The sequence below is a fragment of the Mustelus asterias genome, unplaced genomic scaffold (genome assembly GCF_964213995.1).
Source record: "Mustelus asterias unplaced genomic scaffold, sMusAst1.hap1.1 HAP1_SCAFFOLD_76, whole genome shotgun sequence".
NCBI lineage: Eukaryota > Metazoa > Chordata > Chondrichthyes > Carcharhiniformes > Triakidae > Mustelus > Mustelus asterias.
This window is the reverse complement of record NW_027590135.1, coordinates 1454307-1475926: the sequence shown is the minus strand read 5'-3', so window position 1 is coordinate 1475926 and position 21620 is coordinate 1454307. Positions and strand designations below refer to the sequence as shown.

The 21620-nt window shown below is 44.8% G+C and overlaps 1 non-coding gene across 1 annotated transcript; it reads left to right on the top strand.

Moving 5' to 3' along the window:
* The first annotated feature begins 21041 nt into the window (after positions 1-21041).
* trnav-aac (transfer RNA valine (anticodon AAC)) lies at positions 21042-21113 on the top strand. Its single transcript has one exon. It is a non-coding gene; the product is annotated as a tRNA-Val (tRNA).
* Positions 21114-21620: the final 507 nt, after the last annotated feature.

Sequence of the window (21620 nt, the reverse complement as noted above, 5' to 3'; positions counted from 1 at the left end):
CTCAGCTCCAGAATTCATTCTCTAAACCTCACTGCCTCGATCATGCTTTCCTCCTCTTCCATTTCTATCGCGTTTCCTCCATTTATTTCCTCTCTTCTTTCCCTCAAGTTCTACTTCACCCACGCTCTGACTTTCACCAATCCTGTTGTTGCTTTTACAGCCATAAGAGTATTATGGTTGTCCAACGGTAATTCTCATAACGGTTCCGCTTTAAGAATTATTTACCCGCCTCCAGCTGTCTGATTTCTCACAGGGTTCAGCAGCAGATCGCAACATGCGGTATGACGCAATGACGCTGATTTGGGAGAGATGCTGCTGGAGTCGAACAACAGCGCCGCAATCCGATTGGTATGTGTGTTACAACGGCGTTCTTCAAATGGCTCAAATCGATGTCAATCGTATAGTGGGCGGGTGTTGAGCGGAGCAGGTCGCTCTGCTCCTGGCCGTTATGAAGCGTCATTTCCATTGTTCGCGCACATTTCAGACAGACTGAGCTCACCGATTGGATGATCAGGATCAATCAGCGCACAGCGTTTACTGGATGACAAGAATGTCTCAATTTCTGATTGGTTTCGTTCGCTGTCGGTGACAGGTCGGCTTCTGTGATTGGACAGAGGACGGGGATAACTCTGGGCCCATCAGGCACCTGGCGACAATGTCTGGATCCTGAGTCAGCAGTGGAACTCCAGATGCGCGAAGGGTTTTGGCAGCGGAGATTCCGTTCCGCCTGGCTGCAACTCCGCAGCTGAGTGCTCCCAATGGCAGCTTCCTATGTAAACATGTCACGCTGCAGTTGCCCAGTCTAGGCAGTGGCGGCGCTGCAAACCCCGTGGAGTCAGACCAATCAGCACAGAGACTGGGATCTTCCTGTGCTCTGTGTGTGGGTCTCAGTGCCACACCGGGTTAGAGCATTTCACATTGCAGAGGCCAAGGAAAGAAACTGGGATATTCCTGTCCTGTGCTTTGGGGGTGATGCTTGGTTCCTCTGAATGGATCTCTCGCACTGTTTGGTTCTAATTACAGACTCTCTCTCTCTGACAGTTAGTCTGGGTGTTCCTGACTGGACAGAATGGCCTGATCTCACCCGAGATGATGATGATTCAGGACTCCACCCTTCTCTACACTCGCTCACTGAGGCCCAGCCGCTCCTTCCTCATTCGTTTCCTCAGGTTGTCAGGTACATTAACACCTTCATCTGCTGTGAACAGTGACCTGACAGTGGAAATATATTGGAGCATGATGGTGCAGCCAACCATGTCAAAGGTGTGGACAGGTGGAGAGGGATGACGCGGGTTGTCCATTTGGGGAAGACTGCACTCGCCTCGTCCTATTCTTATCTTTCTCGTCAGAGGCACAATATCACCCGCAATGGTTTCTCTTCTCCCTCCTGTGTTGTTACCTTCCAAATCCCCCAAGGATCTATCCTTGGCTCCCTCTTTTTTCTACACCTTACCCCTCAGTGACACTTTCTGAAGAACAGTGCTCGTTTTCACATGTATGCTGACAACACCCAGTTCATGCTCACCATCACCACTCAGAACCAATCCCTCTTAATACATAATTCGACTGCTTATCCGATATCCTGTACCAGATAAGCGGAGAATTCCCCAAATAATATCTGGAAGACCAAAGCTCCCACCACAAATTCCATTCCCAGTTAATGATTCCATCACTCTCCCTGGTCCCTGGCACATCATTACACCCGGAAATTAGATTCGGACCACATATCTGTTTCTCCACCAAGATCACCTATTTCCAGCTGTGTCACTTCACACGTTGTTGATAATGCCTGAACTCACCTGTACCTGAAACCCTCATCCATGCTTTTGTTACCTCTGGACTTGCTGATTCAAATACACTCCTCCTGCCCAGCAGATTTCCTTCCCTAAAGGGCATTAGTAAACCACATGGCGTTTTATGACAAATCGAGATTGTCTTGCAGATTTGTCTTGAATTAAAATTTCACCATCTGCCCTTTTGAACGGAAGTCCCCATTACCCAAGATCTCTGGATTACTTGTCCACGATGCCACTGCCTCTCCCAAACAATGTCAGGAATGGGATTTGAACCCTCGCCTTTTCCATTGCCCTCATTAAAATATTGAGCAATTTCATGAAATGCGATTCACCTTTCGCAGGTGGAGGAAGTGGTTAAGAAGGCGTATGGTGTGCGGGCCTTTATCAATCGAGGGATTGAGTTCAGGAGTCCGGGCATAATGATGCACCTATATAAGGCCCTCGTCAGACCCCACTTGGAGTACTGTGCTCAATTCTGGTCGCCTCACTATAGGAAGGATGTGGAAAAGATTGAAAGGGTGCAGAGGAGATTTACAAGGACGTTGCCTGGATTGAGTGGCATGCCTTTTGAGGATAGGCTGAGGGAGCTCGGTCTTTTCTCCTTGGAGAGACGAAGGATGAGAGGAGACCTAATAGAGGTGTATAAGATGTTGAGAGGCATAGATCGGGTGGACTCTCAGAGGATTTTTCCCAGGGTGGAAATGGCTGCTACGAGAGGACACAGGTTTAGGGTGCTGGGGGGGTAGGTACAGGGGAGATGTTAGGGGTAAGTTTTCACACAGAGGGTGGTGGGCGAGTGGAATCGGCTGCCGTCAGTGGTGGTGGAGGCGAACTCAATAGGGTCTTTTAAGAGACTCCTGGATGAGTACAGGGAGCTTAAGAGGATGGAGGGTTATAGGTAGGTCGAGAAGGAAGGGATGTGTTCAGCACAACTTGTGGGCCGAAGCGCCTGTTTGTGCTGTAGCTTTTCTATGTTTCTATGTAATTACGTCAGGGTTTTCCTTAATTAATTCACATTAGCTCAAGTGAGTGTTAATTTTATCTCCAGTTATTATTTGGAGAATATTCCACATTGCTGATGTTGAACTGATTGGACTGATACTTATAGCGTTTTCTGAAGTGGGTGTTTACCATTTGCAGTTCTTCAGTCCTCCGGCACCATTCATATAGCTAGCTGGGTGAGAAAACATTTCGCCATTGCCTCTGCAATTTCCACCCTTATTTCCCTCAGTATCCATGGAGCCGTCTCTTCCAGTAACAAGAACACAGCAATTAAGAACAGACATTGACCCCATGGCACATTGACTCTGTTCCACCATTCAATTCGATCATGAGTCATTTATTTATTTATTGCCAGACAGTGAAAAACACAGTCACAGTATTAAGAACAAGAACAGCAACAACAACATCAGACAATGCATAGGTAGAAATCACACCATGTTTCTGACAAGTGTTCTAAAAGTCACGACATTTTCAGCATTCACAAAAAATCAGGAAAAGCGTTTGAAATATCAACAATTCTATGCGGGAAAAAAAACTGTGACTATTAACTGTGAATCAAATTTCTGTAGTTTAGACTGACGCACACACAAAATACATTATCTATGGATAATTAACTTTTCAAGCTTGTGTAGTAAGGCCATGTATTACAGAATCACAGATTACGACAGTGTAGAAGAGGCCGATGCACGAAATGCCGTGGCCTGCACACCTAATCCCACTTGCCAGCACTCGGCCCATAGCATTGAATGTTATGGTGTGCCAAATACTCATCCAAGTACCTTCTAAAGGATATGAGGCACCCGTCCACTGCCACTTTCCCAGGCAGCACATTCCTGACCGTCACCTCCTCTGAGTAAAATCGTTTTTCCTCAAATCCCCCCTAAACTTCGCACCACCCACTTTTCACTTTTGTCCCCTCGTAACTGACCCTTCAACTAAAGGGGGCTAGCTGCTTCTTATTCACCCTGTCCATGCCCCTCATAATCTTTATCACATCAATCAGGTCGCCCTCAGTCTTCTATGCACCAACGAAAACAAGCCAAGCCTATCCAAGATGTCTTCATAAATTAAATGTTCCACCCAGGCAACATCCTGGTAAATCTCCTGTGCAAACCCTGCAATCCGTTCACGTCCTTCTTATGGTGTGGCGACCAGAACTGCACACAGTATTCCAGCTGTGGCCTCACCAAAGCTCCATACAACTCCATCCTGACCCCTCAATTTTTGCAATCTATACCCCGATTGATAAAGGCGAGTGTGCCATATGTCTTTTCCACCATCCTATTAACCTGCCTTTCCGCCTGCAGAGATCTATGGACAAACACGCGAAGGTCCCTTTGTTCTTCAGAACTTCTCAGTGTCAGACTTTTCATAGAATACTTCCATGTTAAATTAAAATGTGTCAATTTATAAACTTGAAGTGAACCATAAATCAGACTTCTCTAAAGATTGCAATCCAATAACTCTTAAATCCCTCATAAAGTATTCCTGCATGCCTTCCATTTTCCTGGTAACACATCTTTGCACTCTCTCCATGAGGTGTATTTTTCTTTGAAAGTGTGGATTCCAAAATGTGGGTGCAGGCTGGGCGTACCAACTGCTTGTCGAGTTTCAGATCTTCGGTTTCATCTCCATTTTATTCCTTGATTTTCTGAGAAACCAAAGTTTGTCTATTTCAGCCTGAACTGTCATACAATCCCGACCATGCAGATGGAGGCCATTTGGCCCATCAAGTCTGCACCGATTCTCTGACACAGCATCTCACCCAGAACCTATCCTGGTAACCCCATATATTTATCCTGCTAATACCACCAACCAATATCTTTGGGACACCAAGGGGCAATTTAGCATGGTCAATCCACCGAATGCAAACAAGGGGAGTACGTGGGAACACCACACAATCAACGAAGGTGGAATTGAACCTGGGTCCCTGACACTTTGGCACAGTGTGTGTGTGGGATTTACTACTCGCTGATATAGTGAGAGTGTGGGATTTACTCACTCTCTGTTAGTGTGTGAAGGTGACGATCATTCTGTATCTTTCAGTCTCGGGCACTATGTTGCTGATGGAGTCATTCTGCCTCTGGTTGTGTTGGAGACTCATTGTGTGTTTGCAAGTTACTGGGGGCTGAGAGTGAGTGCCGGATTCATTCTCTCCCTGGAATGGTATGCCAGTTTGGGATTAATGTTTTAACTGTCCTTCTCGGCCACTACATGAGGTGGCTGGGTTCATTCTTTACCTATCAATCTCTGCAACTCTCTGTGAGAATCATCCGCTCATTGTCAGTCTCTGGGGCAGTGCAAATTAGTGTGTGTTCTTTGGTTATCAGAGAACAAATAAAATTACAGCATCGTAACAGGCCCGTCGGCCCTCCAAGCCTGCACCAACCATGCTGCCCATCTGAACTAAAACCCCCTTTCAGTCTGGGCCACCGAGTGTGTTCTCTGCACAATGTGATATTGGAATTCAGCATGTATCTGTCAGCTACTCGCAATGAATGGGAATGTGGGAATCATTCTCAAAATCTGGGGATCTTTGACACCTATTCTCCATCTGTTTATCTTCAGCGTTGTTTGTGAGAGTAGGATTAATTCTATCAGTCGGTGGTGCTGTGTATGAGATTGGGATCAATTGTTCGGACCCTGTATACAAACATATGTAGCCTCAAGCATATGTAAGGGAATCACATTGTAAAGGATGAGAAACTTTAGTTATTGAGATAAGCTGGGGAAGTTGGGACCACTTTCCTTGGAGCAGACAAGATTGAGAGGAGATTTGATAACAGTATTCAGAATCACGAGGAGTCTGGACAGAGTCGACAGAGAAAAACTGTTCCCATTGATTAGATTAGATTAGAACAGTACAGCACAGAACAGGCCCTTCGGCCCACGATGTTGTGCCGAGCTTTATCTGAAACCAAGATCAAGCTATCCCACTCCCTATCATCCTGGTGTGCTCCATGTGCCTATCCAATAACCGCTTAAATGTTTCTAAAGTGTCTGACTCCACTATCACTGCAGGCAGTCCATTCCACACCCCAACCACTCTCTGCGTAAAGAACCTACCTCTGATATCCGTCCTGTATCTCCCACCACGAACCCTATAGTTATGCCCCCTTGTAATAGCTCCATCCACCCGAGGAAATAGTCTTTGAACGTTCACTCTATCTATCCCCTTCATCATTTTATACACCTCTATTAAGTCTCCCCTCAGCCTCCTCCGCTCCAGAGAGAATAGCCCTAGCTCCCTCAACCTTTCCTCATATGACCTACCCTCCAAACCAGGCAGCATCCTGGTAAATCTCCTCTGCACTCCTTCCAGCGCTTCCACATCCTTCCTATAGTGAGGTGACCAGAACTGCACACAATATTCCAAATGTGGTCTCACCAAGGTCCTGTACAGTTGCAGCATAACCCCACGGCTCTTAAACTCCAACCCCCTGTTAATAAAAGCTAACACACTACAGGCCTTCTTCACAGCTCTATCCACTTGAGTGGCAAAAGTGGCATTGCTGGAAGGATTGAGAAGCAGAGAGAACAGATTTAAGGGAATTGGGAAAAGAAGGAATGGATACATGATGGGAAACTTTTTCATTCAGCGAGTGATTATGATATGAGATGTGGGTCCAAACAGTTTGCTAGAGGTTGCTTCAACTCGAAGCATTCAAGAAAGAATCGGATCATTGCCTGAAATGGAAGAATGTGCACAGATGTGGGGAGAGTGGCACGAGGTGTGTTACTCGCTTGGACAGCCAGGAATTGACAGGCCAAAAATCCTCTTTCAGTGGTGTAAGAAGTGTGTCTCTCTGTGTTTGACTATGTTGATTACACATATCAGATTCTGGTGCTCTATGTGAATGTGAAATTCATTCTGTGTCTGCCAGGATCTGATGCTGGGTATGAGTATTGCATTATTTTATTATAGTTCAGTGATCCTCTCTGGGAATGTGGAAAACCTGTATGAAAATGTGGGTCTGGAACTCTCATTCTTGAATATGGAGTGTGTAGTGTGCGGGCACATTCATCAGTATATGTGGATTTGTGATGATTTCTGACTCTGTCAGTGGTACCATATCTGTGTTTCAGATTGATTAGTGTCATTCAGGATAAGTTCAGTAACAGTCTGTATCTGTCAGTGTCTGGTAATGGACATGTGCTCGAGAATGGTTCTCCATCTGTCAGTTCTGCTACTCTAACAGTGTGGTATACATTACAGAAGCTCAGGCTCTGGGACTGTTTAACAATCTGAGTTCATTCCATGTTGAAATTTCAGGACAGAAACAAACCATTAATGTAGGTTTAAATGAAATGATTGAGAATTTGGCGTAGTATTAAATCACTTTCTATTTGAACACAATTGGGAAGGACCATATATCTTTTCATCTCACAATCGTTGCAAAGTGTAAGAAAGTGTTATTCAATTTTTATTAATCAAATTGATGCTTTCATCATTCACTCTGGTTGTAAGAACTTTATACATGAATGTTGAGCTTAGCTTTCACTGTTAGAATATAATATCTGCCATACACTGTATGAGGCATTAGGTTGGATATGTGATCTGTATCTCAGGCTATACTCATCAAATTTATTTGTATTCTTATTTTAATAATCACATTTGTGTCTCGGGTTATACGATTATTCAGTCGTATTTGGTATTTAATTTAATTGCAGCCAATGCTGCAACATTGTCGGACTGACACACTGACAACCTGATCGTGGGTGAACATTTGGACGGAGATTTATGTATCTACCTGTCAGTGGTACTGAGTTGGAGTGACATGGAAACAATGTCTGTCTCTCCAGCTCTGACTGATTGTGGGATTGCAAATGAATCTCAGGAAACACATCCAGTCCATGCTGGCTCTCCATGCAACAATCCAGTCAGTCCCATTTCCCTGCACTATTCCCATAGCCCTGTAAGTTTACTTCCCTCAAATGTCAATCGCAATTCCTCTTTTAAATTATTCAACGTCTCTCTTTCTACCCTCAGGGGTACCAACTTCCAGGTTGTTACTCACTACATGAAAAGTACTTCCAACGTGCCCTCGCTGTGTCTTCCCAAAACATTCAACTTGTGCCCCCTCGTCCTTGTACTGTCAGCTAATGGGAACAGCGTTTCTTTGTCTCCCTGATCCACACCTGCCACAATCCTGTCCACCTCTATCAGATCTCCCCGTCAATCTGCTGTGCTCCAAAAAGGTCAACCCCAGCTTCTCCAATCCAACCTTGTGGCTAAAACTCCTCATTGCTGAAACCATTCTGGCAAATCTCCTCTGCACCCGCTGAATGATCCTCACACTTTTCCTCAAGGGTGCTGAGCAGAACTGGACTCAATACTCCAGCTGTGGTCCAAACAGAGCTTTCTAAAGGCTCAGCGAAACTTGCTTGATTCTGCACTCAATGTCTCTGTCCTCATGGGGAGAGTCACTTGTGTGGATGAGGAGGGTTTGAATTAAACTGGCAGGGGGATGGGCAACAGTATATAGAATTAGAAAGGAGGAATATCCAGAGAAGGAAATAGGACCATATAAGATAGGAGTGGATGAAGATGGAATCTAAGAGGAAAACAAGGACAGGTTTAGAATGCATGCGTGTAATCACACAAAGAGTGGTGAATACGGTTGGTGAGTTAGAAGCACAAAACTCCACACAGGAATACATGAGAATGGCAATGATGAAAATGCGGTTCAGAAATGGAGAACACCGGGCAATTACTATTCAGTACAATGTGAACAGGAGTGATAGAGAAGGAAAAAAGAGAGGTGTGGTGAGAAAGAGATAGAGGAGCAAATCTGTATGCAGACCATGGATGACAGATACAGAATTAATTACATTCTCTCACAGACTGACGTGGAGTTGCCGGCGTTGGACTGGGATAGGCACTTTAAGTAGTCTCACAACACCAGGTTAAAGTACAACAGGTTTATTTGGTAGCACGAGCTATCTGATGAAGGCGCTCCGAATTCTCGTGCTACCGAATAAACCTGTTGGACTATAACCTGGTTTTGTGAGACTGCTTACTGTGTTCACAGACTGACAGGAAGGTTGACCATATGAACGAAGTGTCAGTGGGTGGTCACTTGGGTAACAGTGATCATTGTATCACAAGCTTGACATGAGCACGAAACAATCTAAAGAAACAATCTGAATTGGAAGAGGACTAACTTCAATGGGAGGAGCTGGGATTGAGCCAGAGTCAAATGGACCCAAAATCTGGCAGGAAAAACTGTAACAGAACAATGGGTGACCTTTCAGGACGAAATGTTTCAGGCACAGATTCGGTACATTTCAGTAAGGGTGAAAGGGAGGAGAACGAAAGCCAGGGCTCCTTGTATGATGAGAAAGATAGAAAATATCATTAACAATGGGCTAAAAGTGGTCACGAAAAAGCATTGGCCAGCAGGATTAAGGAAAATCCCAACGTTTTTTACACAGACGTAAAAAGCAAGAAGGGAGCCAGGGTGAGGGTTGGCCCACTCAAGGACAAGGGAGGGAATCTCTGCGTGGAAGTAGAGGAAATGGGTGAGGGATTAAATGAATACTTTGCATTAGTTTCCACCAAAGAGAAGGACTAGGTTGATGATGAGTCTGAGAAAGGACGTTGCAGATCGTATCGGTCATGTTGAGGTCAAAAAGGAGGAAGTATTGGTATTGTTGAGAAACATTAAGGTAGAAAAATTGGGCCTGATGGGAGATACTCCAGAATATTGAGAGAGACAAGGGAGGGAATTGTTGGAGCCTTGAGAGAAATCTTTGTATCCGCACTGGCTACAGGGGAGTTCCCAGATCATTGGAGATTCGCCAATGTTGTTCATTTGTTTGAGAAGGGTCGCAAGTATAATCCAGGTAATTACAGGGCGGTGAGCCCTTCATCAGTGGTAGGGAAATTATTGGAGAGGATTCTTCGAGATTGGATATATACCCACATGGAAATGAGTGGCCGTATTAGTGAGAGGCAACATGGTTTTGTAAAGGCAGGCCGTGTCACACGACCTTCATCGAGTTTTTCGAAGAAGTGACGAATATGACTGATGAGGGTAGGGCAGTGGATGTTGTCGACATGGACTTCAGTAAGGCCTTTGACAAGGTTCCTCACGGCAGACTGTTGCAGAAGGTGAAGTCGCATGGGATCAGGGGTGAGCTGGCAAGGTGCATACAAAACTGGCTCATTCAAAGAAGACAGGATAGCAGTGGAAGGGTACGTTTCTGAATGGAGAGCTGTGACGAGGGGCGATCCTCAGGGATCTGTGCTGGGACCTTTGCTGCTGCAATATTATATAAATGATTTGGAGGAAAATGTAACTGGTTTGATTAGTAAGTTTGTGGACGACACAGAGGTTGGTGGATTTGTGGATATTGATGAGGACCATCAGAGGATACAGCAGGACATAGATCAGTTGGAGACTTGGACGGAGAGATGGCAGATGGAGTTTCATCCGGACAAATGTGAGGTGATGCATTTTGGAAGGTCTAATACAGATAGGAAATATACAGTAATTGGCAGAACCCTTAAGAGTATTGATAGGCAAAGGGATCTGGGTGCACAGGTACACAGGTCACTGAAAGTGGCAATGCATGTGGAGAAGGTAGTCAAGAAAGCATACGGGCATGCTTACTTCATCGGCCAGGGCATTGAGTTTAAAAATTGGCAAGTCATGTGGCAGCTTTATAGAACCTTAGTTCGGCCTCACTTGGACTACAGTGTTCATTTCTGGTGTCCACACTACCAGAAGGATGTGGCGGCTTTTGAGAGGGTACAGAAAATATTCAGCAGGATGTTGCCTGGTATGGAGGGTATTAGGTATGAGGAGAGATTGGAGAAACTTGATTTGTTCTCACTGGAACGACGGAGTTTGAGGAGCGACCTGCTACAAGTCTACAAGATTATGAGAGGCATCGACAGAGTGGATAGTCAGAAGCTTTTTCCAAGGGTGGAAGAATCAATTACAAGGGGGCACAGGTTTATGGTGTGACGGGCAAAGTTTAAAGGAGATGTACGAGGCAGATTTTTTACATAAAGGGTGGTAGGTGCCCGGAACTCGTTGCCACGGGGTGCAAGTGGATGCGACAGTGACTTTTCAGGGGCGTCTTGACAAATACATGAATCGGATGGGAATAGAGGGATATGGTCCCCGGAATGGTAGGGGGTATTAGTTAAGTCGGGCAGCATGGTCGGTGCAGACTTGGATGGCCGAAGGGCCTGTTCTTGTGCTGTAATTTTCTTTGTTCTTTGTTCACCCAGAGAAAATCCTCGCAAATACGGGAGAACGTGGAGACTCCACACAGACAGTGACACAAACCCGGATCCCCAGTGCTATGAGGCAGCAGCAACTTCCTATTCACTCTGTGCATAGTCTAAAAATCGTACACACCTCAATCAGGTCTCCTCTCAGCTTTTACTGCTTGAAAGAAAACAACCTGGCACAATCCAGTATCTCTTCATAGCTCAAATTCTCCATCCCAGGAAACGATCTAGTAAATGGCCACTGCACCCTCTCCAGAGCAATCAAATCCTTACTGTAGTGATTCGTGGTGATGTGGTGTCACCAAAAATGTGTCCAGCTCGATGTGAACCTTCCTGCTCTTACAGTCATTCATTAATACTCCATCCCTCATTCTGCATGAATCTTCACAACTCACAGACTCAAAGGTTTTTCCAAGATTGAAAAACACAATGTGCGGCAGCTGGAGGTTTCCTTTGTATTTTCGGGGATCTAGGAATCAGTGGATCATCCAAAAATAGAACTGAAAAAATATAAAATCACAGTATTTATTGACAGTATGCTAATATCAGGGCAGTTGTCGGCGTGTTGACTACGTGGTATGATGGATAAAGTATCTGGCTTCCATCTTGCTAATGATTTAGTGGGAACGAAAGATTGCAGGTTCGTGTCATGCCGCAGTCACTTTATGCAACATCTGTGTTATTTGCTTGGAACAGAGTTCTCGCTCATCATCTGAAATCCTCTTTTTCTTCCAAACGTTGCAAGGCTCTTTCTCAGAATGTATTTCCTTGTACTTTTGCCCATTAAGTTTTAAGTAATGTCGGTATTTTTAGCTCCCAACAATTCCACAATGTCTGTTTGATCTGGATACATTATTGATGTTCCAAAGTCGAACAAAATTTGAATCAATCGGTTGATTGAAATTATGTAGAGGAAATCCTAATCTCCTCAGGAAGAGGATGAATAATGAGCTGATGAATCGAAAGAGCGTTGATCTCAGGTTAGGGTTGATCTCAGGTGAGGGTTTTGTTTTCAATGTTGGAGAACAACACAGGAACAATTTGACAAAGTAAAATGGCAATATGCTCCCCGACGGGGAATTGAACCCCGGTCTCACGCGTGACAGACGGGGATACTAACCGCTATACTAACGAGAAAGCGATGTTCAATGCATTGTACAATTGCCACTTACACTTTCAGAGCGACAACTGAGTTCTGACGAGATTAGTTCTTTTCCCCAATACGGAGTACCATTTAATGCAGCAAACAGCGGCTTTAACCAACAAATAAAGACTTTTGGATTGGCAGGAAAGACAATGAGATGGATGCATGAAAAAGAACAAGAACCAGGTGGAGACAGAAAGGCGCATTTACCGTTCATTTCAAACTGAATGTTCTTTTTAATTTTGGAGGGAAAACGGTGTGTCTTGAAATCTGAACATGCTGGACAATCTCAGTTGGTCTCTCTCCACAGATGATGTCAGACCTGCTGAGATGTTCCAGCATTTTCATTTGTTGTTTCAGATTCCAGCATCGGCAGTATTTTGCTTTTATCTTGTCTGAAACTGCGTTTTTATTTCCAAACCGCTGGAAGTTCCAAAGTGCTTTACAGCTGAGATGCTTTTCTTCAATTATATTGTCTTTTGCATTGCCCGAGGGATAGGTGCACATTGAGCAAAGACAGACAATATCATTCCCACTCTCACATAATCATGGAAAAATTATTTCTGTGGCTATTATCATCTCATCAGTTGTTTGATTTCGATTCATTTGATAAACGCTGCCTCAGTTAAAATCTTATTGGTGCATATCTCGTGAGCCACTGGAAAATGAACCAAGTTTACAAACCGTTTCTGAATTCATGAAGTTGAAGGTTAATTATTCTGTGTCTCCGATGATAATTTTAAGAAGCTCAATTGAAGCTCTACTGTCCATGGTTCGGCCACGGATTCGATAATCAAACAGATTTCCAAGCAGTGTCTGCAACATAGAACCACGTAATCCCTGCAGCGCAAAAGCAAGCCACTCGCCAGAGTCTGATGTGATCTGTTCAGTTGTTTCATTTGATTTGATTTGATTTGATTTATTTTTGTCACATGTATTAGACATACAGTGAAAAATATTGATTCTTGCGCGCCCTACAAACAAAACATACCGTTAATAGAGAAGAAAACGAGAGAGTGCAGAATGTAGTGTTCCAGTCATAGATAGGATGGAGAGAAAGGCCAACTTAATGCAAGGTAAGTCCATTCAAAAGTCTGACAGCAGCAGGGAATAAGCTGTTCGTGAGTCGGTTGGTACGTGACATCTGGCGTTGGTATCTTTTTCCCGACGGAAGAGGGTGGAAGAGATAGTACGTCCGGGTTGCGTGGGGTCCTTAATTATGCTGGCTGTTTTGCCGAGGCAGCGGGAAGTGGAGACAGAGTCAATTGATGAGAGGCTGGTTTGCGTGATGGATTGGGCAACATTCACAACCTTTTGTTGTTCCTTGCGGTGGAGCACAGATCACATTCACACCAAACTGTGATAGAACAAGAAAGAAAGCTTATTTCGTGAATCTGTAAACGTTGCTAAGAGTCATAGCTGACATGCCAAATTTCCTCTGGGAATGAAATTCCTTTGTTTTGGGAATGGAAAGTAGCTTGCCTGACTAGGAATGGAGCACAGGCCACGGCGGTGAAAGCGCCGAATCCTAACCACCAAACCACCGGAAAGTGTTTGCAGCCTTAACGACATCACCAGTTTGTAGTATTGCCTTCCAACAGGGGAACACTTCCGCAGTCAAGGCCATTCAGCCTCCGATCTTCAGGTCTCTTCAAGACAAACGACAACGCAGAATCGCCGAACAGAAACAGACAGGCAAGTTCCACATGCATGAGGAAGTGCTCAACCGGGATCTTGGGTTCAAGTTACCCGACACGTAACTTCCACCATACTCTCTGAGTTTGCAAAATCATTCTAACTGTGCTGACTTGACAGAATACACACTTCTTTAATCTGTTATTATCCCTCTCTTCACCCTTGCTGTCTGTATCTTTAACGACTTGATTACCTGAAAAGACTCGCATTCTAACCATTGTTCTCACTCCAATCTGTAATTATCGTACTATTGTGTTTGCGTCTATTTGTCAACCTCCTTCAACTCATCTGAAGAAGGAGCAGCGCTCCGAAAGCTGGTGATTCCAACTTTAACCTGGTGTTGTGAGACTTCTCACTGTGCCCACCTCAGTCCAAAGCCGGCACCTCCACATCAACACTAGTGCGAGCAGATCATCTTTTGAGGAAATAGAAAATTGATCAGAATTGTTGGTTGATGTGTTCCATTTTCCATCCTCACTGTTTAGAGCCCTCACCTAGCAATCCAGGTATAACATTAATTTCTATCTTTCTTATTTCAAGGTGTTATAATGCTGATAAAACTGTCTGTCATATTGGGCAGAAGTTGTGAAACACCTCTGTTCAGTCAAGAAACATCACTTGGATTTCAGTCTTCCATCATTTTAATTCTAAATCTTGCTTTATACTGATTTTTCCATCTCAGCCTCCTGCAATGTTCCAATGATGCTCAATGTAAACTCCAGAAATGGAAACTCATCCCTCAATGAAGCACTTTACTGCCTTTCAGACTCAGCATCGAGTCAAACAATTTCAGACATTAAACTCAGATCCATTCTGTTCCAATTTTCTTTGCAGGTTCTTTTTTATTCTCTTGTCTACTCTTGTTTTTCTTTCAGGCTGTTCATCATTCTGCAATCCTCACCACATTTTAGACACATATCTGGTTTCTTCCCCTTCCCCTTTCGACTGATGTAGGTAAACATACCTCAGACTAGCCGTAGATCAAAATGCAGTGTTTATTTTCACAATTGTGGGAGAAGCCAGGTTCCTAACAGTGGACCCCCAGCCTTTCTCCTCGAACACAAGTAAGAACAGAGTTTTATACATCCCGGTTCCCGCCCCTTGTTACATTGCAACTTTCCAAGATGTCTGTGACTGTTCGTTGTTCATTGTGAGATCCTTACTGCACCGGCAGTTTCTTCCCTTGCGTACTTTGTGCAATCTCCAAGGCCGCGATTGTTTCTGTTCTATCCTGTTCGTCATTCATAGCCTTGAAAGACATCACAGGTTTTGCACAAACAAGTTAAATGATACGTATACAAGGGTATCAGGGTCTGTATAACACTCCATATCTATATGGTGAGGAAGAATATCATGAATATATGTGAATCTATGATTATACGGTCACAGAAGGCATACATGTCAACTCCATCATGTTAAAGAAAGTAACAAAAAATTGAATCTAGCTTAGCTTATTCGAGCTGGGTTAGCCGCGTTCCTGAATACGATAAGCTGGAGACAGCAGGGATATTTGTTCCTCTTATCTGGTCTGGATGCAGGAAAACAAAGAATTTTAACAAAAACAATGATTTCTACAGTACCCCTCACGAATCTCTTAAGTATTACAGAGGTGAGTCTAAATGCTTAAGTGTTCCAAGATTCGTTCACCCATTCCGGTCTTCAAGACTTACACCAACAACTCTTCTGTCATTTAATCATTGCTGCACTTCACCTCGTTTGGAGACGACAAGCGAACAGTTCAAACTCAATTCAGTGATGAGTGACGAATGAGAATGTATTAACCTTCTGACAGAAAATGAACATCTCCGCCTTTTTCCTGTAACGCTGCACATTCTTCCTTTTTTAATAGCAGTCTAATTCATTTTGAAATGCTTCAATTGAACCTTCCTCCAGTCTCCAGCAGTAGATTCCACACATTAAGCACTCGCTGTGTGAAAAAAACGTTTTCCTAGTGTTTCTCTTCCTTCCTTTGATAATGATGTTAAATCTCTTCTCTTTCATTCTTCATCATTCCACGAGCAGGAACAGCCCTGTCATAGATTTTAGAAACGGTTTGGAATCTGGCTTCATTTTCCAGTGGCTGGCAGAGATATGCACGAATATGATGTGAACTGACGCAGCATTTATCAAAAGAATCTATATCAAACAATTAATGAGATGGTCATTGCTGCAGCAAAAAAAATTCCATAATTTTGTGTGATTGGCAATGGTAATTTCCATGAATCTGCAACTATAACACGGTCAATACAGAATAAATCATTTTAAAAACCTGAGCTGTTCGCACTTTGCTACATCCAGCGGCTGCGGGGGCGGGGGGCGGGGGGGGGGGGGGGGAGGGAGGCGGCGGGGGGTGGGAGGGGGGGCGGGGGTGGGGAGGTGGTGACAAAAACGAATTTTTCGCCATGAGATAAAAGCAACATACTGCAGATGCTGGAATCGGAAAGAATAAACAAAAATACCGAAACATATCAGCAGCTCTGACGTGATCTGTTGGGAGAGAGCAGCTGAATTTGTCCAGCATGTTCAGATTTGCAGACATGCCATCTTTGATCCAAAAGGAAAAAGAACCTGCAGGCGCACCTTTCGATCTCCAGCTTCTTGAACTTTTCATGCGTCCCTCTGAATCTCTTTACTGCTAATCTACAAGAAGAAGTCAACTGGGTAAACCTGCAGTTCGCTCCATTCAATGGCACTCCGTAATCGGCTAAAATAACACATCTCGGCACAGTTCTGTCGTTCCTCGGCAAAAAATGTACAATGCGTACCTGAGCTCAATGCGCCCGCTAACGCATCGCATTGTTTCCTCTTCAGTGGAGTGATGCGTATCTCCGCCTGTCGCGCGGGAGACCCGGGTTCAATTCCCCGGCGGGGATTTCATGTCAATTTCGCCAAGTCATAGAATCCGACAGTGCAGAAAGAGGCTATTCGGCCCATCGAGTCTGCACCAACCACAATCCCACCCAGGCCATATCCACATATCCCGACATATTTAGCCACTAACCCCTCTAACCTATGCATCCCGGGACACTAAGGGGCAATTTAGAATGGCCAATCAATCGAGCCCGCACATCTTTGGACTGTGGGAGGAAACCGGAGCACCAAGAGAAAACCCACGCAGACACAGGGAGAATGCGCAAACTCCTCACAGACAGCGACCCGAGCCGGGATTTGAACGCAGGCCCCTGGAGCTGCGAAGCAGCAGGACTAACCACTGTGCAACCGTGCCGCCCATCCGATAGTATGTTTGAGGTCGCCAACACTTTAAAGTGAAAAAAAATGAATCTCAAGTCAAAATGCTTTCCAAAATGCGATTCTTTACATGCCCTGGATATTTTTCGTCGCTGCAGATCAACCTTCCTTCAATTCATCAACATTTTACTCACCTCTGATCTGGACATGCGGGCGTTGGATTGGCATGGTTACAGTGAGAAAAACAGCTTAAAATCCAACAGGGTTTATTTGGAATCACGAGATGTCGGATTGCTGCCCCTCCACCAGGTGAACGGAGGTATGTTCACATCACGGCATCGTCAGGCCAAGAAACAATCGGAAAACAATTACCATTTGGATTGTGAACAATGGTTAGAATGTGAGTCTTTACAGTTTATCCAGTGTTGAAAGGTACAGACAATGCGAGTGAGGAGAGGGATAATGACAGAATAATGATGTGTGAATTGACTAATGCGAGTACAGTTAGTAAGATATTGTAAATGCGGGCAGCATGGCGAGGGTTTGGAGTCGTGCGACCTGAAGCCAACATCCCGGTTGAGGCCTTCCTCGTGTATGTGGAACTTTCCTGTCAGTTTCTGCTCGGAAATTCTGCGTTGCCATGTGTCATGAAGGTCGCCTTGGAGAACGCTGACCCGACGGTGGGAGGCTGAATGACCGACGCTGCTGAAGTGTTCCCCGAATAGAAAGTGATACTGCTGCCTGATCATCCCAAACCTGTCATGTGTGCTCCCTGGTGGCCTAGTGGTTAGGATTCAGCGCTTTCACCGCCGTGGCCCGGGTTCGACTCCGGGTCAGGGTATATTGTATTCATTCCCAGAACAACTGATCGCATCACATCGGGCTTTGAAAAAATACTTCTGTTATCTCTTACGTTTGTCTTGCAATAATTCTAATGTTTGTAGAACTACCAACTGTATTTGGGATGTCAAGTCATGCTGATAAGTGGCCCAACTGTCAGCGTCTCCATTATTTACCTGATCTCAGTTTTGGGATAGAACAAGATGGCGAAATGGAGAATCGGCTGCCCTGACGCGATAGGATAAATTGGCTACCTTTTCCGCTGCCGGCAAGATGTGGTTCGCTCTTTTAGAAATGTGTGTTATTTTTCGAATCCGTTGCAACACCGTGGAGTTTTAATTGAGCTCCTTAAAATTATCATCGGAGGCCCAGCGTATGTAAACAACGACTTCAAGAGTTTAGAACCGGTTTGGAATCTGGCTTCATTTTCCAGTGGCTGGCAGAGATAGGCACGAATATGATGTGAACTGAGGCAGCATTTATCAAAAGAATCTATATCAAACAACTGATGACATGGTCAACAAAACCTTTCCATAATTATGTGTGATTGGCAATGATAATTGCAATGAATCTGCAACTATCCCACCGTCAATACAGAAGAAAATCGTTAAAGAATTCTGAGCTGTTCGCACATTGGGACTTCCAGCGGTTTCGGGGGGCGGGGGGCGGGGGGGCGGGGGGGGGCGGGGGGGAGGGGCGGGGGGGCGGGGGGGGGGGCGGGGAGGAGGGCAAAAACTAATTTCTCGCCATGAGATAAAAGCAAAATACTGCAGATGCTGCAATCAGAAAGAACAAACAAAAATACTGGAACATATCAGCAGCTCTGACGTGATCTGTTGAGAGAGAGAGCAGCTGAATTTGTCCAGCATGTTCAGATTTGTCGACATGCCATCTTTGATGGAAAAGGAAAAAGAACCTGCAGGCGCAACTTTCGATCTCCACCTTCTTGAAGTTTTCATGCGTCCCTCTGAATCTCTTTACTGCTCATCGACAAGACGAAGTCAACTGGGTAAACCTGCAGTTCGCTCCATTCAATGGCACTCCGGAATCGGCGAAAACAACACATCTCGCCGCAGTTCTGTCGTTCCTCGGCAACAAATGTACAATGCGGACCTGAGCTCAATGCGCCCGCTGGCATGGTGCGTTGTTTCCACGTTAGTATAGTGGTTAGTATCTTCGCCTATCACGTGGGAGACCGGGGTTCGATTCCCCGACGGGGAGGTTATCTCAATTTCGCGACCTCAGATTGTACGTTTGAGATCGCCAACATTGTAAAGTCAAAAAAATGACTCTCAAGCCAAAATGCGATTTTTTCCATGCCTTGGACATTTCTCGTCGCTGCAGATCAACCTTCTTTCAATTCAACAACATTTTCCTCACCTCTGGTGTGGGCATGCCGGCATTGGATTGGCGGGGTTAAAGCCAGAAGTCCCACAAAAACAGCTTAAAATCCAACAGGGTTTATTTGGAATCACGAGATGTCGGATTGCTGCCCCTCCACCAGGTGAACGGAGGGATGTTCACATCACGGCATCGTCAGGCCAAGAAACAATCGGAAAACAATTACCATTTGGATTGTGAACAATGGTTAGAATGTGAGTCTTTACAGTTTATCCAGTGTTGAAAGGTAGAGATAATGCGACTGAGGAGAGGGATAATGACAGGATAATGATGTGTGAATTGACTAATGCGAGTGCAGTTAGTAAGATATTGTAAATGCGGGCAGCATGGCGAGGGTTTGGAGTCGTGCGACCTGAAGCCAACATCCCGTTTGAGGCCTTCCTCGTGTATGTGGAACTTTCCTGTCAGTTTCTGCTCGGAAATTCTGCGTTGCCATGTGTCATGAAGGTTGCCTTGGAGAACGCCGACACGAAGATGGGAGGCTGAATGACCGACACTGCTGAAGTGTTCCCCGAATAGAAAGTGACACTGCTGTCTGATCATTCCGAGCTTATCACGTGTGCTCCCTGGTGGTCTTTTGGTTAGGATTCGCCGCTTTCACCGCTGCGGCCCGTGTTCGATTCCCGGTCAGGGAATATTATTTTCATTCCCAGAACAACTGATCACATCACATCGGAGTTTGAAAAAAAAATTCTGTTATCTCTTATTTTTCTAATGTTTGTAGAACTATCAACTGTATTTGGGATGTCAAGTCATGCTGATACGTGGCCCACCTGTCAGCGTCTCCATTGTTCACCTGATCTCAGTTTGGGGATAGAACAAGATGGCGAAATGGTGAATCAGCTGCCCTGACGCGATCGGATAAATTGGCTACCTTTTCCGCTGCAGGCATGATGTGGTTCGATCTTTTAGAAATGTGTGTTATTTTTCGAATCCGTCGCAACACCGTGGAGTTTTAATTGAGCTCCTTAAAATTATCATCGGAGACAGAGAATATGTAAACAACGACTTCAAAATTTTAGAACCGGTTTGAAATCTGGCTTCATTTTCCAGTGGCTGGCAGAGATATGCACGAATATGATGTGAACTGAGGCAGCATTTATCAAAAGAATCTATATCAAACAATTAATGAGATGGTCAACAAAGTCTTTCCATAATTATGTGTGATTGGCAATGATAATTGCAATGAATCTGCAACTATACCATTGTCAATACAGAAGAAAATCATTTAAAAAACTGAGCTGTTCGCACTTTGGGACTTCCAGCGGTTTGGGGGGTGTGGGGGGGGGCGTGGCGCGGGGGTGAGGGGGATAAAAACGAATTTCTCGCCATGAGATAAAGGCAAAATACTGCAGGTGCTGCAATCAGAAAGAACAAACAAAAATACTGCAACATATCAGCAGCTCGGACGTGATCTGTTGAGAGAGAGCAGCTGAATTTGTCCAGCATGTTCAGATTTGTAGACATGCCATCATTGATCGAAAAGGGAAAAGAACATGCAGGCGCAACTTTCGATCTCCACATTCTTGAAGTTTTCATGCGTCCCTCTGAATCTCTTTACTGCTAATCTACAAGACGAAGTCAACTGGGTAAACCTGCAGTTCGCTCCATTCAATGGCACCCCGGAATCGGCGAAAACGACACATCTCGGCACAGTTCTGTCGTTCCTCGGCAACAAATGTACAATGCGTACCTGAGCTGAATGCGCCCGCAATCGAGTAGCATTGTTTCCCCGCTAGTGTAGTGGTTAGTATCTCCGCCTAACACGCGGGAGACCGGGGTTCGATTCCCCGACGGGGAGTTTATCTCATTTTCGATACCTCTGATTGTCCGTTTGAGGTCACCAACATTTTAAAGTCAAAAAAATGACTCTCAAGTCAAAATGCTTTCCAAAATGCGAATCTTTCCATGCCTTGGACATTTCTCGTCGCTGCAGATCAACCTTCTTTCAATTCAACAACATTTTACTCACCTCTGATGTGGGCATGCCGGCATTGGATTGGCGGGGTTAAAGTAAGAAGTCCCAAAAAAGCAGCTTAAAATCCAACAGGGTTTATTTGGAATCGCGAGATGTCGGATTGCTGCCCCTCCACCAGGTGAACGGAGGGATGTTCACATCACGGCATCGTCAGGCCAAGTGACAATCGGAAAACAATTACCATTTGGACTGTGAACAATGGTTAGAATGTGAGTCTTTACAGTTTATCCAGTGTTGAAAGGTACAGACAATGCGAGTGAGGAGAGGGATAATGACAGGATAATGATGTGTGAATTGGCTAATGCGAGTGCAGTTAGTAAGATATTGTAA